The sequence below is a fragment of the Centroberyx affinis genome, unplaced genomic scaffold, assembly GCF_046629955.1.
Source record: "Centroberyx affinis isolate AG114_WGS23_722 - 3 ecotype Tasmania unplaced genomic scaffold, CSIRO-AGI_Caff_v1 ptg005489l_1, whole genome shotgun sequence".
NCBI classification, from domain to species: domain Eukaryota; kingdom Metazoa; phylum Chordata; class Actinopteri; order Beryciformes; family Berycidae; genus Centroberyx; species Centroberyx affinis.
Genome location: NW_027282754.1, coordinates 6,660 through 25,272, shown reverse-complemented (window position 1 = coordinate 25,272; position 18,613 = coordinate 6,660). Strand labels below are relative to the sequence as shown.

At 44.3% G+C, this 18,613-nt stretch overlaps 1 pseudogene; it reads left to right on the top strand.

The window, feature by feature from the left end:
• The first annotated feature begins 7,539 nt into the window (after nt 1-7,539).
• On the top strand, nt 7,540-12,848 carry LOC139667394 (putative nuclease HARBI1; annotated as a pseudogene).
• Nucleotides 12,849-18,613: the final 5,765 nt, after the last annotated feature.

Sequence of the window (18,613 nt, the reverse complement as noted above, 5' to 3'; positions counted from 1 at the left end):
GTAAACTTTTGAATGCAGAACGTCTACTTTTACTGGAGTATTATGCCATTATGGTGTTGCTACTTTTACTTAAGTAAAAGTAGCAACGTACTATACTACATTTCATTTGTATAGTACTTTTTCCACCACTGTGTACCACACGTTCCCATGGTACTGTACCACACGTTCCTGTGGTACTGTACCACAGGTTATGTGGTACATTCCTTATGGTACTTTTGTCATTCCTGTGGTATATTATAGGAAAATGTCACAAACATGTTATTTTTTCTCCAAAATGCACGGAAGCATAAATTCATGAATTCATGACTATATACAGTAGACTATGAATCATGAATTTATGCTTCCATGCGTTTTGGAATAGGCAAGATATCCTGGAACATTCCGAAAATAATAATAATAATGATACTACATTTCATTTGTATAGCACTTTTCCAAATACTCAAAGATGCTTAAAATACTCTACACCTTTAAGATTAAGATTGGACTTTACTGATCCTATGTACAATGACAGAACAAAGTATAGGAAAGTATAAAGTAATACAAGTAAGGTAAATCATACTATAAAGCAAGGAATCTTTGTCTGTGTGTGTGTGTGTGTGTGTGTCCATCGCATATCTCAAGAACCGTTCGTCCGATCGACTTCACACTTGGTGGGTGTATTGCTGGGGACCCAAGGAAGTGCAATGTCGGATTTGGTGCAATTTGGAAACGCGATACGTTCAATATTAAAGGAATAGTTCACCCAAAAATGAAAATTCAGTCATTATTTACTCACCCCCATGCCGATGGAAAGTCAGGTGAAGTTTCTTAGTCCACAAAACAATCCTGGAGCTTCACAGCAACACAGCGTTGCAGCATTCTCCTAAACAACCGAAGTTGCTGGGGACTTGTCTTAAAATGTAAAAAAAACAACCGAAAAAAACAAACATAAAATGGCTCCATACAGCTCGTCCGGCGTAATCCAAGTCTCTGGACACTCCGAGGTCCCAACTTGAAAAGACGTCATTTACATCCTTTTTTAGCCGAAATCTTCACTGTAGCCACTGAGATCAAAGCCGCGTTCATGCAGAACAAGCTCGGATCTAGGACAGGAAACAGCAGTCGGTCAGTAAGAGTTTAGAATCTTTGTTTCTGTGTTAGATTTGGACTTAGGCTGTTGTCAGGCTTTGTTGTGGCTGAGCACTTCCTGGTTTCACTCTCTGAGTTTCAATAGGTGGGTCAGCTGACGCGGGTCACGCCCTCTATCTGTTGCTTTGTTGTGGAAATCTGAATGGGGCGGGATTTTCACTAAACTCTTAAAAAGAGAGATTGAACTGAGCTCCAAAGCAGAACAAGCTCGGATCTAGGACAGGAAACAGCAGTCGGTCAGTAAGAGTTTAGAATCTTTGTTTCTGTGTTAGATTTGGACTTAGGCTGTTGTCAGGCTTTGTTGTGGCTGAGCACTTCCTGGTTTCACTCTCTGAGTTTCAATAGGTGGGTCAGCTGACGCGGGTCACGCCCTCTATCTGTTGCTTTGTTGTGGAAATCTGAATGGGGCGGGATTTTCACTAAACTCTTAAAAAGAGAGATTGAACTGAGCTCCAAAGCAGAACAAGCTCGGATCTAGGACAGGAAACAGCAGTCGGTCAGTAAGAGTTTAGAATCTTTGTTTCTGTGTTAGATTTGGACTTAGGCTGTTGTCAGGCTTTGTTGTGGCTGAGCACTTCCTGGTTTCACTCTCTGAGTTTCAATAGGTGGGTCAGCTGACGCGGGTCACGCCCTCTATCTGTTGCTTTGTTGTGGAAATCTGAATGGGGCGGGTTCAGCCCTGCTAACGAGCCGTGATTGGGCACAGCCGTGGCATTTCCTGGTATTTAAACAAGTAAGCTGTGCTGTAGCGTCAGCCCTTGTATGTCAGTCCTTCTTGTGTGAAGACCTAACTGGGTAAAGACCTTCGAGTCTACCTGTGCGAGTCCACTGAGCAAGGACACACATAAGCTACTCTCTTTTACTCTCTTGGCCTCCCTTCGCACTCACCATGTGCTATCAATATATCCCTGTCATCCACGGCAACCGCAAAAAACGCATTGGTCATAAAAGACAGCGCAATCCTGAGAATCACTACTCTCTCAGAAAAGCCTCTGCTACTTCCTCTGCTTTCTCCTTTGGCTTATGGAATTGTCAGTCTGCTGTAAATAAAACAGAATTTATCCAAGCACTTGCAAACCTATCCGACATTCAGGTCCTAGCCCTGACCGAAACCTGGATCCGTCCAGAGAACACAGCCACACCAGCTGCGCTTTCAGCTGACTCCACTTTCTCCCACACACCCCGTTCCGTTGGGCGTGGAGGTGGCACAGGGGCCCTTATTTCCAAAGACTGGAAATTCACTAAACTTTCCCCTCTAAGCAATAACTCATCCTTTGAATACCATGCAATCATGGTTACCGCTCCTGTCAAATTATTTGTGGTTATCATATATCGCCCACCAGGGCTACTGGGGAACTTTGTTGTTGAACTGGACATGCTACTCTCAGCTATTCCTGAAGATGGCACCCCACTGATTGTCATGGGGGACATGAATCTCTATCTTGACAAACCCCAAGCGGCTGACTTCCTTACACTACTGTCCTCATTTGACCTCAAACTGGTCTCCACCGCTCCCACACACAAAGCGGGCAATACACTTGATCTGATTTTGACTCGGAACTGTTCCACGGCAAATCTGACTGTCACTCCCCTACATCTGTCAGACCACTTCTTTGTTCAATTCATGGTTTCCTTGCCGGAACATCCTCACGTTCCGCCGCAAATGGTCTCCTTCAGACGGAACCTCCGGTCCCTCACACCGGCTCGGCTCTCCGATGAGGTCACGGCTACCATGCCCCCTCATAATAAGTTCTCCTCACTCCATGTCAATGAGGCTACAGACACACTCTGCTCCTCACTAGCTGTCTCTCTAGACAATCTCTGCCCACTCTCATCTAAACCTGCTCATAAAACCCCCACTAGCCCATGGCTCACCGGTGTCATCAAAGAGCAACGGGCGGGGCTCAGAGCAGCGGAGAGAAAATGGCGCAAATCCAGTGATCCCACTGACCTCACCGACTATCAAACTCTCTTGTCGGCATTCTCCTCCCATCTAAAAAATGCCAAGACCACTTACTATCAGGATAAAATCAGCAGCGCCAAGGACGCTCGCAAATTATTTTCAGCTTTTAACTCACTCCTCAAACCTCCACCACCCCCACCCTCAAGTTTGCTCACGGCTGACCTCTTTGCATCCTTCTTTACTGATAAGGTTTCTACCATCAGTAATCAGTTCTCTGAGCCTGACCAACTCAGTCTGCTGCCACCAACTAACAGGACCTCACTCCTGTCCTTTTCCCATCTCACTGAAGAGCAAGTCTCCAAACTACTACTTGACTCTCGTCCCACTACCTGTCCGTTGGACCCCATACCCTCCAACCTCCTGCAGGCCATCTCTCCCACACTTATCCCTGCAGTCACGCACATCATCAACTCCTCACTCTCAGCGGGTGTGTTCCCCACTGCTTTTAAGCAAGCCCGGGTTACCCCGCTACTAAAGAAACCTACACTCAACCCATCTCAGGTTGATAATTACAGGCCGGTTTCACTACTCACCTTTCTTTCCAAAACACTTGAGCGGGCGGTCTTTAATCAAGTCTCTGAATTCCTTTCTGAGAACAACCTGTATGATCCCAACCAGTCTGGCTTCAAACGCGGACACTCTACCGAGACTGCGCTCTTGTCTGTAGTAGAAACACTGCGATCAGCTAGAGCTGCCGGTCAGTCCTCTGTCCTACTGCTACTTGACCTATCGGCCGCCTTTGACACGGTGAACCACCAAATCCTCCTCTCCACACTCGCTGAGCTCGGCTTCTCAGGATCTACCCTCTGCTGGTTTGAGTCCTACCTCTCAGGGAGATCCTTCAGAGTGTCTTGGAGAGGGGAAGTGTCTAAATCCCACTACTTGTCCACAGGGGTACCTCAAGGGTCAGTGCTTGGACCCCTTCTCTTTTCATTATACACCACCACATTGGGTGCAGTGATCCGCTCACATGGCTTCTCTTATCATTCATATGCTGACGATACCCAGCTCCTCCTGTCGTTCCCGCCAGACGACCCCACAGTCTCGGCGCGGACATCGGCATGCCTCGCCGACATCTCGGCTTGGATGAAGGAACGCCACCTTCAGCTTAACTTGTCAAAGACTGAGCTCCTTGTCATCCCAGCCAGTCCCTCTATACAACAACAAATCAGCATCCAGCTCGAATCAACTGAGCTCATACCCACAAAGTCTGCCAGGAACTTGGGTGTCATGATTGATGACCAGCTAACCTTCAAGGAGCATGTGACTTCTGTTACTCGGTCATGCCGATTTGCTCTATACAATATCAGGAAGATCAGACCCTACCTGTCTGAGCATGCAGCACAACTCCTGGTACAGGCTCTTGTAATATCACGCCTTGACTACTGCAACTCCTTACTGGCAGGGCTCCCGGCCTGTACTTTCAAACCTCTGCAGATGATCCAGAACGCGGCGGCGCGTCTGGTCTTCAACCAGCCCAAAAGAGCACATGTCACTCCGCTATTCATATCCCTCCACTGGCTCCCAGTTGCTGCCCGCATCAAGTTCAAGTCCTTGATGCTCGCCTACAAAACAATAACCAAAACGGCTCCGACCTACCTGAACTCCCTCATTCAGGTCTACGCTCCCTCCCGCTCACTACGCTCTGCCATGGAGCGGCGCCTGGTGCTGCCACCTCAGCAAGGCCCTAAGTCTCTAGCCAGACTCTTCTCTTCTGTGGTTCCCCGGTGGTGGAACGAGTTGCCAAACTCCATTCGATCCGCAGAATCCCTCTCTATCCTTAAGAAAAGGCTAAAGACCCAGCTCTTTAGCGAATACCTCCTTTCATAAATAAAAAAAAAAAAAAAATTTGATGCACTCTACACATTACCTCATAGCACTACCTTGTAGCACTCCCTCGTAGCACCTATGTCCTGTTGGACCAGAACTTATCTTGTTGCACTGTCTCGTAGCACCTTTGTCCTGTTGGACCAGAACTTAGTTCTATAGCACTTACTCTCGTTGTTCTCTCCTATCTAGAAACTTGCTTGTGTTGTATGCAAATCTCATGTGTAAGTCGCTTTGGATAAAAGCGTCTGCCAAATGTGAAATTGTAATTGTAATGTTAGCGTGCACCCCGTCTGAATTGGGTGCATTATAGACGAGCATTTCCCAAAGCCCAAGATGACATCCTCAAATGTCCACAACCCAAAGATATTCAGTTTACTGTCATAGAGGAGTACAGAAACCAGAAAATATTCACATTTAAGAAGCTGGAATCAGAGAATTTTGACTTATTTTTCTTAAAAAATGACTCTGAAAACTGATTAATCGATTATCAAAATAGTTGGCGATTAATTTAATAGTTGACAACTAATCGATTAATCGTGCAGCTCTAATATATATGTCATCCCCCACAAATGATGCAGTAACCTTTTGGGCCAATCAGTAACAATTATAATCAAGCAGTATTTTTAAACCCCCTTAATGGTACACATATAGGTAGCATAGTCATATCTCAGTCTTCTTAGGCTGTGTACCCAGTTTTGTGGGTCAAAAATGAAAAAGTCAAAGTCAACTTTATTCTCAATTCTGCCATATGTACAGCACATACAGAGGATCGAAATGGTGTTTCTCTCAGATCACAGTGCAGGCAAATACAAGTACAAAACAAAACAACAAGGGTATAAAAATACTAGGATCAAAAGATATTAAAAAGGACTAAGAATTTAAATAATTATAAGTTAAGCTGGGGTCTGGGAGGACAATAACAAGGCATAGATCAAGATCATAAAAGGATGTGCAAGTAATAATCATCCACAGTCTTGTCTTGCACAGGATGAGTCATCCACAGGATGAGTAGCAGCAGCAGTTTTTGGCTGGACCGCAACAGCGGGGCCAGCCCTACAAACGCGAATGTCTGTCACTCACTGACTGACTGACTGAGTGAGTGATCAAGTTTCACCATTGGTCGGCCGTGGCACGTGGCACATCATAGGATCACAGAGCCAGAAATGTAAGTTTTGTTTTCTCCGCCGTCTAGTTTCTCCGCTGAGATCAGGAGTCCGTTTCTTTCTTCTAAGTACAATCTATACAGTTATATCATATCACCGTTTATTTCGATGCATATGTGCGAGCTCAGTCCACCTGAAGCCCTCTGTTCTGTCGGCGGAGAGAGAGACACAAACAAGGTTTCATCACGCCGAGGGCTTATTGCCGACCTTCCCCAAGTTTCCTGGGGCCACGGTTCCGGCCAGTGCCGCTAACTGGGCGCCGATTTGTTCCCAGTGATCCGGCCGAGATTTTGGCGGGGGTCCCGACGACGATACGTCACCGGGTGTCCGGCGAACAGCGTTTTCGGCACCGATGGGTACTAGAACGGCTGCCGCCTGGATCGGGAGGCTCGATGCGGGCCGTGGGCACGGTGGAGACGACAGCGGCGGAGAGAGGAGACGGGACGCGCTGGAACGGAGATCAGTATGGATGTATGGACTGTTATTCTGTATTAGCAGTCAACAGCGGAGTTAGTTACACCATTGGTCGGCCGTGGCACGCGGCACATCCATATACTAGGTTTTGACCTAGTCTTGTTGTGGTAAACCTTTGTACAAAGTGGCTGGTGCTGAGTGTAGGCGTGTGTGTGCGTGTACATATATGTTTGTATAAAAGGTCCTTATGGTTGGGTACTGTTTGACGTGTAGGGGGGGTGGGATGGGTGGGTTACAGTCCAGACTTTTTGGAAGCAGAGGAGAGAGAGTTCAGCATCCTGGCAGCCTGATGGATGAAGCTGTTACCCAGTCTGGCGGAGCAGGCTCGGAGGCTCCGGTATCTTCTCCCAGATGGCAGGAGGCTGTGTGAGGAATGGGTGAGGTCGCTCGCAATGCTGGTTGCTTTGCGGGCCAGGCGGGTGTTGTAAATGTCCAGGAGGGAGGGGAGTGATAACCTGACTTGCCAGATGGTTTGTTACACAGAACCATCTGGGAAGTCGTCCTTGGAAACTGTTTGGAAAAGGGCAGGCACTTTCAAAAAATACTTGGCAGGTGATTGGATGAACCATCTATCACCGTCTATCACGGGCTAGCTTCAACCAATCAGATCAACGAACCATATAAACAAACTCTTGCCGAAGCAAGAAGTAAAGGCGCTGCTGGGCTTTCTTGGCCAGTGATTATTAGTCCAGGAGAGGTCCTCGGTGATGTGCACACCCAGAAGTTTGGTGCTGCTCACCCGCTCCACAGCAGCACTGTTGATGGTCAACGGGGGGTGTTGGGTGTGGGCTCTCCAGAAGTCAATAACAATCTCCTTTGTTTTCCCCACATTTAGGGAAAGATTGTTATCCTTGCACCACGTGGCCAGTTGGTTCACCTCATTTCTGTAAGTTTGTCTCGTCATTGTTGCCAATGAGACCCACCACAGTTGTGTCATCAGCAAATTTAATGAAGTGGTTGGTACTGTAATTTGGTGCAGTCATGGGTCAGCAGGGTGAAGAGCAGGGGACTGAGCGCGCATCCTTGGGGGGCCCCGTGCTCAGTGTGATGGTGCTCGATGTATTATTGCCGATCCATACTGACTGTGGTCTCTCAGTGAGAAAGTCTAGTATCCAGTTACAGAGTGAGGTGTTCAGGCCCAACAGGTCCAGTTTCCTTTCTTTTTTTTTCTTCCAAAAATCCAATATGGCATATATTATTGGTCCAAGGGGCAAATATGGAAAGCTAGAATAGCTGGATATGTACCAAATTTCACATCAATCGATCTTCTATGTCAGAGATATGGCTTGGTAATTATTTTTTTTGACATGCCCCCTTTGGCCAATCAGTATCTTTCTGTAACGTTTGAAATGCGGTGGCAAGATGTATCATTTTCCCCATTCTCTGTCAAAATCAGACCAGCGGTGGCTGAAATATTGCACATGATGGACGAACTAACAGATGATGCTGGGCTCTCCTCGGGCCAACCGCTGCAATTTGGTAAATGCCAGAACTAAGTGACATCAGTTTCATCAAAACTGTTGAGCTGTCGAAACCGCAGATGAGTCATTGAACAAACAGACAAATGGACAAACTGATGGAGACAGATCCATAGTCATCACCATAAAAAATGGACCATTTCTTACCGCCATGGGCCTAACTCAAACATCTGTGATCTCTCACCTACCCGCCTTTCCTCTAACATCAAAGCTAGGTTTCTACATAGGTGCTCACTCCAAAATAGCATGAGATAGTTACATTAGATCCTGTAGATTAGTATGTTACAAATGAAATGCAAATGTATGGGTTTATGTCATTAGAAGCACCAATAAACCTGTATCAAAATGAACCACTGCTACAGCAAACATCTCACCTCGCTGTCGTCACTCATCCAAATGTCAATGAGGAAAATGACTTCTGAGAAAATGCTGAAGCCCATCATACAGCCAGGTTCATTGAGTTGTTCTCAAATGTGATGAAGACCATGAGAATTGAGTAGTATTGACTGTGGATGAACACTTGAAAATTAGAGGACCGATAACAGCAAAAGAAAATAGTTTGATGTCACATTTAGCTGTTGTGAGTTTAGGGTAAAGTAGCAATTTGTAATGATCAACTTGTAGCAAGTAGCCTATAAATTAACTGTTGATGGGTGACAATGAGTCACACTAGGGTGGGCGATATGGAGAAAATCAAATATCACAATATTTTTGACCAAATACCTCGATATCGATGTTGCGACAATATTGTAGGGATGACTATTGGTGCTTTCACAAAATATTTACACAATGAGATTTTTGATAAATAATCATCAGTAATGTGGATATAATGACTAAGTGGGTAAAGGCAAATAATAGAACACCTAGAACAGTCTGGTAAGTTCAGGAAATTACATCAATTTACTGTAATGCAGCCTTTAAAGTCGAGATTAAATGAAAATTTTTAAGCCTTTTAGATCACATCCCCGGTCATATTGTGCACCTATTTAACAATATATGCCAAAAAAAAAAAAAATCCATTTATTTGTATTCTTATATCAAAATCCAATCATGTTTTCTTCCTGTAAAACAAAATATGCCGTGTGCTTACGTAAGCATGAACCAACCAATTTCAACCAATAATATGACATCCACCCATCAATCATTCTTCAACCTCTAGCTAGTCACACCGGTCATATAAAACCGCACTTCACCGTTTCTGGGTCGTAGCTGACAGAGCAATATGGAGAGAGATAGGAAGAGATGTGTGTTTGGATATCAGTGGGCAAAAACTTTGTTTTCATTTCCAAAACAATTGATTATATTTATATAGTGGTTTTCTAGGTACTCAAAGCGCTTCACATATCGGGGGGGGGAAATTAACTCATCCACCACGGATGTGTAGCACCCACCTGGGTGATGCACGGCAGCCATTTTGCGCCAGAACGCTCACCACACATCAGCTATCTCAGTGGAGAGTAGAGGACTGAAAGAGCCAATTAGGTAACAAGGGATGATTAGGTGGCCATGATGGAAGGTAGGCCTGTTTGGGAATTTTGCCAGGGCACCGGGGTTACACCCCTACTCTTGCGATAAGTGCCGATGGGATCTTTACTGACCACAGAGTCAGGACCTCGGTTTAACTCATCTGAAGGACGGTGCTCACTCACAGGACAGAGTCCCTGTCTCTGCCCTGGGGCATTGGGGATATTATTCATGAGACCAGAGGGAAGAGCACCTCCTACTGGTCCTCCAACACCACTTCCAGCACCAGGTGGTCACCCATCCAAGGACTAACCACAGCCAAACCTGCTTAGCTTCCCAGGCAAGCTAGCGATGTAATGCAGGAGCTATGGTGCTGGCTAAACACACCATGTTTAGCCAGCACAAACACACAATGTCGCTGAGGTCTAATTCATTCATCTCTCCCTTGTCCTCCTGATCTAGCAACGGGTGAGGGAGGTGTGTGTGGAGCCAACAGTCCTCTGTAGCGCCGTTTCTCTCTGTAGCTCCGTATCGGGCTAAATTCTAAGCCCCGCCCACTGTTTAGCGGTCCAATCAAATGCGAAGGATTTGATTTAAATCCCTCTTGTAACTGTACACCGCTCAAATATTCCGTTTCACTGGGAAAAACGTCACAGTACAGAAGCTAAAGACGCTCTAACTTCCGTTTCAGTGGGACTTTAAAACCAGTCGGTATCTAGTCTCATATCATGATATCGATATAATATCAATATATTGCCCAGCCCTAAGTCACACCAATACTAAAAGATGTCATCATCAGTAACTAATTGTTCATGCCAGTGATAACTGAACACTCCAAAGAGATGTTAGCTAGCGGTAACTAAGTTAGCTCCTTTAGCTGCAAGGAGGTTTTATAGTTAGCTACTGCTTTAGCTAGCTACCATGGTTGTTAGCAAAAGAAAACCGGTAAGCTGCCGTTACCGTTAACTACCTGAAGGCGCTCAGAGGACGGCAGGACCGTGAAGCCAGCTGCTGTGCCGCGTTTTACATGTTACCTTCTCTGCTGTTGGGGGATAGCCCTCTAGCTAGTCCGTTTGCCTAATTACCTAGCCGATTTTCTAATTAGCTAGCTTTCCTGATAGTTTGATAGCTTGATAAAAATCAAATGGAAACCGTCAGTGTAACTTACCAACCAGAAGTTCCAAACCGTTTTATCAAATTCAGAAATTCAAATTCAGCTCTGTCTCCTCTGTCTGTGATAAACTGTGGTGCACCCTGCCTTAGGGTTGGTCCGATGGACGACAGTCATCGACCACTGAGCCTCTACATCGCAACATCGTGATTTAAAGCCCCCGGACAGAGGTTGTGTTCGGAATGGTTCACTCGTTCACTCACTCACTATTCCCTATGGAGTGTTTGTCAGATAGTCAACTATATGGGCAACGACCAACCGAAGTTTCGGACACTACGCTGAACATCATTGCGTCAAAAAAATGCGCCGGATATTCATGTGACACAAGCGGACGCACCCAGCATCACGTAAACAAACCGAGCACTCATGGCAGCAGGTTGAAATGTACTCAGGTAGTATCGATTTTGCAGTATTGAATATTAAATCACAAATAAATTGTTGAAATTCTAATGATGTGCAAGTGTGGTTTTGTCACTATGGCGCTGTCTCCTACTAACAAGCTGTACAATAAGTTGCACAATACAATCGTGCTAGTCGCTAGCTCGTGAGCTAGTTGAGCTAGTTAGCTCACGAGCTAGCGACTAGCACCAACTTTCATATTAACGGTACCTCCTGTATCGGTGGCTAAAGCAGTTAGCTACAACGATGATTCCTGTAGCTGTTTTGCTGCTGTTGGTTCAATTTATGCTTCTCAGGCAAAAACGGAGGCGAACTCTAACTCGAATTAGACGTCTAAGACGTCTTTTGTTGATTCGCCGACGCTGTCAACCGGTAAATAGACCAACTTCTATTAGCTAACATGTTAACTAGCTTTAAGGTAAACCCTATTGGCCAGTCAAGTAACTTACGGTGTTAATTTACGTTAGTTGAAAATAAACGGAACAGTAGGTATAATTATCAACACATCGGTAAACATAATTAGTATACTGTAGGCTACTTTATTAGTGTTCCATTTACCCCGTGATAGACAACTCCAGCTAAATTGTGACAGTTGTGTAGAAACATTTATTAATTTGTTAACACTTCAACATGAATTTATAAACACTTAAACATGAACACTAACATTTATGAACATAAACATTTATGAATTTTAACAATGTTATTAAATGCCATCATAATGTTAATTTTAGTTGGAGCCCCAGACCACATACTGCAACCTAAATGCCACCATGCCAGTTCTTCGTCTTTACATGGATGAAGACGCAGACCTGAAGCCAGATTACAGGCTTAACAGAGCTTCCCTACAGCACCTGATTGGAATGCTCCGTAACCAACAAGATCATGGATGGGGCCATTACCTCGAGGTGCTGGTCTTTGTATTTTGGTTAGCCAGTGCCACCTCCTATCGTGTGGTGTCGAGGAGTTTCGACATCCCACGAACAAGTCCATGATATGGTGCACAGGGTTGCCAAGAAACTGCTGAAAATGAAGAACCGTGTCATACATTTCCCGAGCCACACTGACCTGGAGAATATGGGAAATGGATTTGCTCGGCTTGCTGGCTCCCCGGCCTTCTCCAGGGTAGTGGGCAGCATTGATGGCTGCCAAATCCGGATAAAACCCCCCTCTGCAGATGCCCAATGCTACCTAAATCGAAAGTTGTTTCATTCTGTTCAGCTTCAGGCAATCTGCGACCACACCGGGATGTTCATGGATATTTTTACAGGATACCCAGGGTCTGTTCATGACTCAAGGGTCCTCAAAAATAGCCCACTGTACATGCAGCAGCTGTACCCACCAGAGGGTTTCTACATCCTTGGGGATGGTGGGTATCCATGCCTGTCAGTGCCCATTGCACTCATCACTCCCTACAAAGAGCCAGTACGCCTTGCTGTTTCGAGGAGGTTCAACCACCATCATTCCAAGGCCAGGTCAATAATTGAACGGTCATTTGGCATCATGAAAACCCACTGGAGATCAATTTTCTTCAAGTCACAGTGAAGCCAACCTTCGCGGTTGAAGTCATCGCTTGTTGTGCAATATTACACAACATCTGTGTTTCCAATGGAGACATTATGGAGCCAGCCGAGGAGGTCTTCAGGCCTGATGACAACAACGACGAGCCACATCTCCACCAGGATCAGCAGCGTGGGGAGCAGATCAGGGAGCAAATGGCAGCGGCTGTTTCTGCTCCGGATGGTCTGGTGGCAGCTCTGGAGGTCCACGATTACATTTAACCAAAAAAAAAGAAACATTTCTAATATCCTTTAATGAACACCAGTCAAGATGGTTACTGGGTTCTATTATTACCGTTTAAGGTTTTTTTTTTGTAAATAGTTGATCAAAACTCAAATCAAAACTGCCCTACTATTCTCAAATGTGTTTTTCTCTATTAAACTTTGTTATTCATAACACTAATATGTTGCTATTACTCACAAGATTATGTTGGTCCATGCCTCTCTGCAACAGCAGGTGTAACACTTACCTCAAAATCTGTGAGATTTAAATCTGTCTTCAGTCAGAGGGTCACTGCAGGTAAGGCTCACTGTGGTGGTTCAGGTGTGGTTGGCCATTTGACTGTGTTAGTGTAAAGTGAGTGTTCTGATTAACAGTTCTACTGTTTTACTGGGTGTGGTAAAGTTTTTGCTATAGTAATACAGAGATGTGTTACAGATGTATTTAAACAAAAAAAAAGCCTAAACAAAAATGTTTTCTCAATACATCTTGAACAGATCATTCCTGCCATCAGTCTTCATTCCTTCATCTTTCCCTGTCATTACTACAATGAAGTAATTGAACATTACTATTTTTTAAACCAGAAAATATGCAAATGTAGCATTAATTAGCCAGGCATATTTTTAAATATTTTTTTTATTAATATTCTCATAAAACATTTATCTACTCTACACAACTACTTTACATTTTATCTACAATTTTCTCAAGGAGAGACAGAAGCCTCTCCTCCCGCTCTTCCTCCCTCCTGGCCCTCTCCTCTGCCTTCTGTGTTTCTCTCTCAAGAAACTCCAGGACAGGGTCGCCTCGCTTCCTCTTTGCTGGCCCTGACTCCTCTGTCTCCTCCTGTCCTGCTGCAGGGCCAGGGGACGCTGTTTGGGCATCAGAGGGGGCCACTGCAGTAGCCCGGGAATTTCCCCCCCAAGCTGAGGCAACAAGGACAGGAGGCTGAATAGATGGCCTCCCCCCAAGTGCCTTATCCATAAGGGGGTACCATTTCCAGGACCCCGCAGTGGCTTCCCCTGACTCTGTCCCCTGGCCAGTTGGTGGTTTTTTGAGTTCCTTAAAATTATCAATGCATGCACTTGTCAAAAACTGATATAATAAGGCACAGTATTGTCACTACAGGAATGATTCTTAAACTGTAGTACAAGCTTTGTGCTAAGAGCTGAGGCAAAACAGACCTTGTATGTTTTTTTGAGGTTCTCCCATTTTTTGGCTGCTCTGGCTGGGGTTACCACCCCCTCCAGACCCATTTCTTTAAGGACAATCCTAGGTAACACAAGCAAAGTATTACTTAAATTTGCATTCATCAAATGACGTGTTAAAAGAACATTAATATTATAAAGCTTTGTGGCTAAATCCTTTATGAACAATAAGGTCATATCACTCAAAAGATTGTTATACACCGTATTATAGCTCTTACTCCCATCCATGAAGTGCTGCATTCCTTTTCCCAGAAAAGACAGCGGTGTGTTTAATCCTGAGCTTTATCAGGCTTTCCACGTCCTCATCAGTCCCTTGGAATAAAGTGAGGGAGGAGTGGTTATTTTATTTTAGTCAGGAAAAGAAGAAAAACGCACACCTATATATGTGAGGTGCTGGCTGACAAGGTAGACGTCAAAAGAATGGAGAAGCCACACACTCGTAACTCCGATGCGAAAGTTTATGATCTGATTTCTTTATCCTGAAGGCATTACATGCCGAAACGTCGATTATAATTAAATTAAAACTTTCGCATTGGAGTTACGAGTGTGCGGCTTCTCCATTCTTTTGATATTTTAGATTAGCTAACACAGGCAGAGGCTAATGAACAAACAGGATATTTCACATAATACTGTTTTTTTCTCCACTCCCAACGCAAACGTTTTCAGTTTTTTTTGTGGCAAATTTGGTCAATTTACAACTGTAGGCTACTGATACAAGGCCATAGAAATATATTGAATGCCTGGAACTGCTCGCAGTGTGGTTAATAACTCTAACTGTACAGGATAAAAACGTATCAACATAAAAGCGAAAAGAGGACGACTTTAGAGCCATTGCTACGGTTGCTATAAAATAACAGAGAGGCAGGACAAATATTTCTTCATATAGCACATTTCAAACGTAATGGCACTTACTGGGCTTTACAAAAACATACAAAAGCTAGTCCACTACCGTGTTAAATACAGAAAAGGCAGCTAGCTTACTTACATTTGTAAACGAAATTGCCGCCTTCTGCCATCTTCACGACTCTCTTCTTCTTTGGTAAGACACGAACGCATTGCATTGTGGTATACGGGAGAAATTGTAGGGTACACTGTCTGTTCACTACAAATTGTTGTGCATTGTGGGTATTTTATAGTGAACTATATAGTGAATCAAATTAACCGTTGAGAATTCGGACACTAGTAGAAAATGGTGAACACACTATATAGTCCACTATTTCTGTAATAGGGAACAGTTTCGAACAGGGCCAGAGAGCGCAAAAAAGAAGGATGGGTTTATTCTAATTATTATAATAGCTCCTTGCACCTGATTTACTAAAGGGAAAACAGCTTATATAATCACACTATTTGCCGCCCAGTGAAAGCATGTTTTAATTTAGGCCAGACATAAAATTTATTTTTAAATCTACCTGGTTTGCGCCTGCCTTAGTAAATCAGGGGGTGAGTCTTTATTTGTAGCCTATCTCAAAACTGAGGATTCAAACTCACCTACAGAGCGAACTCCGGCCACACTGATCCGTCAAAAAACGGACAGAAATACTAACGGATAGATTTCTGTCCGTTGGGTTGTTTTGGAACGTAAACGCTATTTAAAAAAAAAATGCCTCTGATTTGCGGTGATGAATCCGTTCAACTGGGTTGCGCTGCCCGGACAACGGACAGCTCTCATTGAAAATGAATTGAAATGAACAGAGACGGACAGACACAACGGACTACTCTCCCGTTCTCGCCTAGGAACCGAAATTTCAAAAAGGTAGGAGTCGGACTACTACGCCTACCAAACATGAAGCGAAGTGCTGCAGTTATGCAGTTACAACACTATGACTAGTATTTAAAATATTTTTTTATAATCAGATGATCTGCTTAATGAGGTTGCTTAAGCATAGGCTATAGGGAGGAAAAGTAGGCTATAGGGAGGAAATAGTAATTAATATCCAACATAGGCTACAAAAGTATAACAGAAAGTATATATCTGTTTCACTACGGACATATGGAAGATCTTTTCTTGTTCGTCTACGGGGGGTACAACGATGTCATCGTCCATCACGATGTTTCACTGTGGACATCGTCATATGCCAATTTGGTAGACATCGCCCAACCCTACCCTGCCTTAATCATATTGTTTTTAGTTGCCTAACCATAACCTTAACCAAGTTGTTTTACTTGCGTAAACTTAACCCTAACCTTAACCAAACTTGTTTCACTTGCCTAAATTTAACCAAAGTCGTTTTACTTGCCTAAATTTAACCTTTAACCAACCTTTGGAATGTAATTCAATTTGTGGCGGAGGAACGTATTTAAATTCGTGGTGGAGGAACGTATTTAAATTAGTTGCGGGGGAATGTAATTCAGTTTGTGGTGGAGAAACGTTAATGTGCCATATTACGTGTTCCCAAATTACGTAAATCGCCATAGAGTTCATGTTCGTTTCACGTATTTGTGTGAGATCATGTTGCATATATAGCAATCTCGGAACCCATCGTCTATCCGTCTGACGACAGATTAGACTCTGGGGGCGACGGCCAATATTTCAGGGTTTCCGGTGTAGCCAGCGGACATCCGGGCCAAGACTTCCTCTTCTGTGCGCCGGTCATTGTTTACAGTCTGATTAGAAACTTGAGACGCGAGAATGGAGTTGGAGTTGAGAGACAACGTCTCATATGCAGATATCTGTTTATAGAGATTAGCCGAAATATCATCTGGACCTAAAACACCTACAAAAAGTATCAATGTTTGTGTATTGTGTGGAGAAACGTTCGGCTCGTCGCGTCTCAAGTTGCTAATCGGACAAAATATAGGCGCCCCTAGTGTCTTCCTTTGATATAGCTGCCATAGACTCCCATTCAAAAAAGTTTCAAAGATTGTAAAAAGTTACAACTTTTTTTTATATCTCGGGAACAGAAGGTGGTACAGCCACCAAATTTGGTGTGCGTTATCATCTCTTCCCACTGCCCAGTGTGTGCCAAGTTTGGCACCCCTAGTGTCTTCCTTTGATATAGCTGCCATAGACTCCCATTCAAAAACGTTTCGAATATTTCACGAAGTTTTAACATTTTTTATATCTCGGGAACGGAAGGTCGTAGCGACACGGGACAAAGACCAGCGTGTTCAGCGCATAAGAAAACCGCACCCTAGGGGTTGGTTTCAAGTCTGTATCACTTACCGTTCAGGAGTTATAAAATTAAGTCCTAGAGAAATGTCATGTTAGGCAGTGATCTCTCTCTCAAGTTGGAAATTGAAGTATATTGTTGAAGTTGTTAAGTATTATATACTGTATATATTATATTATATTATGTTATATTATATATATATATATATTGCCATTTTCTGCACTTTCTGTTGCTTTTTCTTGGTTTTTCTTTACCGTGTGATAGCCTGTTACTTGTGAAGATGTATCACTACTAACAATAAATGATCTACAATGTTCTAAAATGATCTATAATCTTTCAAACATTCAAACAAAGACTGAAGGTGGAGGTTTATATTTTCAACAGGTTTTCAAAAATAAACTATATTTATGGTGCGGTGCAAGTCACAGATTCATCCAAGAGCAGGAGTGTAGGTCTGGATTAGTTGAGCCAGGGGTGGAGCAGCAGGCGCTCCGGGGTGAAACAGTGCTCACGAGACTTGGCCAGACACCTCCACAAAAATTCCTGGCAAACTGGAGAGAAAGACACGGATCAAGATTAATACACAAACTGTCTTTAGGTTTTTTGTGGACACTGTGGTGGGACCCGCTCTGTAGGAGCCGTGCTGATACCATTCTGGAGGGCTGTACACAAAGGTTCCTATATTCAGACACGGAGAGATGAAGGGAGAGGGAAGGAGGTAGCCAGAAATGGAGAAGGAATGAAGGAGAGAGATTATATTTCAGAGTTTTGAAAAAGAGGATCCTTTCTTCAGGACGCAGCCACAGCCAAAGTCTATGATCCGGACATGAGGGACATCAGAGCCTGTTTCAACCAGAATATTTTCCAGTTTCCAGTCTAGGTGAAACTACTTTCGAATGAACCTCTATGGCTGCTTCCACCATCTGCTTGTGTATGATCTGAGATACAATATTAGAAATACAATTTTAGAATTTTAAAATTCTTGGTGGGTTTGCAGCTCTTTAAGGAGGGCTGACCCTGGGCGACCTGGACTGCTCTTCTGAGGGACACCGCACACACACATCCATCCCTCCACCCGCTTACCTTTGCCTCGTGCTCCTGGATGGAGTCCCCTCTAGCCTGGAGGCAGCCAGTGAGGTCCATGGAGGGGACGGATCTCTCCAGCACCAGGATCAGCTCATTGTACAGATCAAACCAGTCAAGCAGCCTGCCCATTCAGAGTCTAAGGGCGTTTTCACACCTGTGCTTTTAGTCCGGTTAAATCGGACTCTGGTTCGTTTTTCCCCCTTGGTGCGATTCGTTTGGGCAGGTGTGAACACAGTAATCGCACTCGGGTGCAGACCAAAACAACCACACCGAGACCCTTTAGAGGAGGCGGTCTCGGTCCGGTCCCAAACGAACTCTGGAGCGGTTCGTTTGTGGTGGGAACGTGATCCGACCTCGATCCGACCC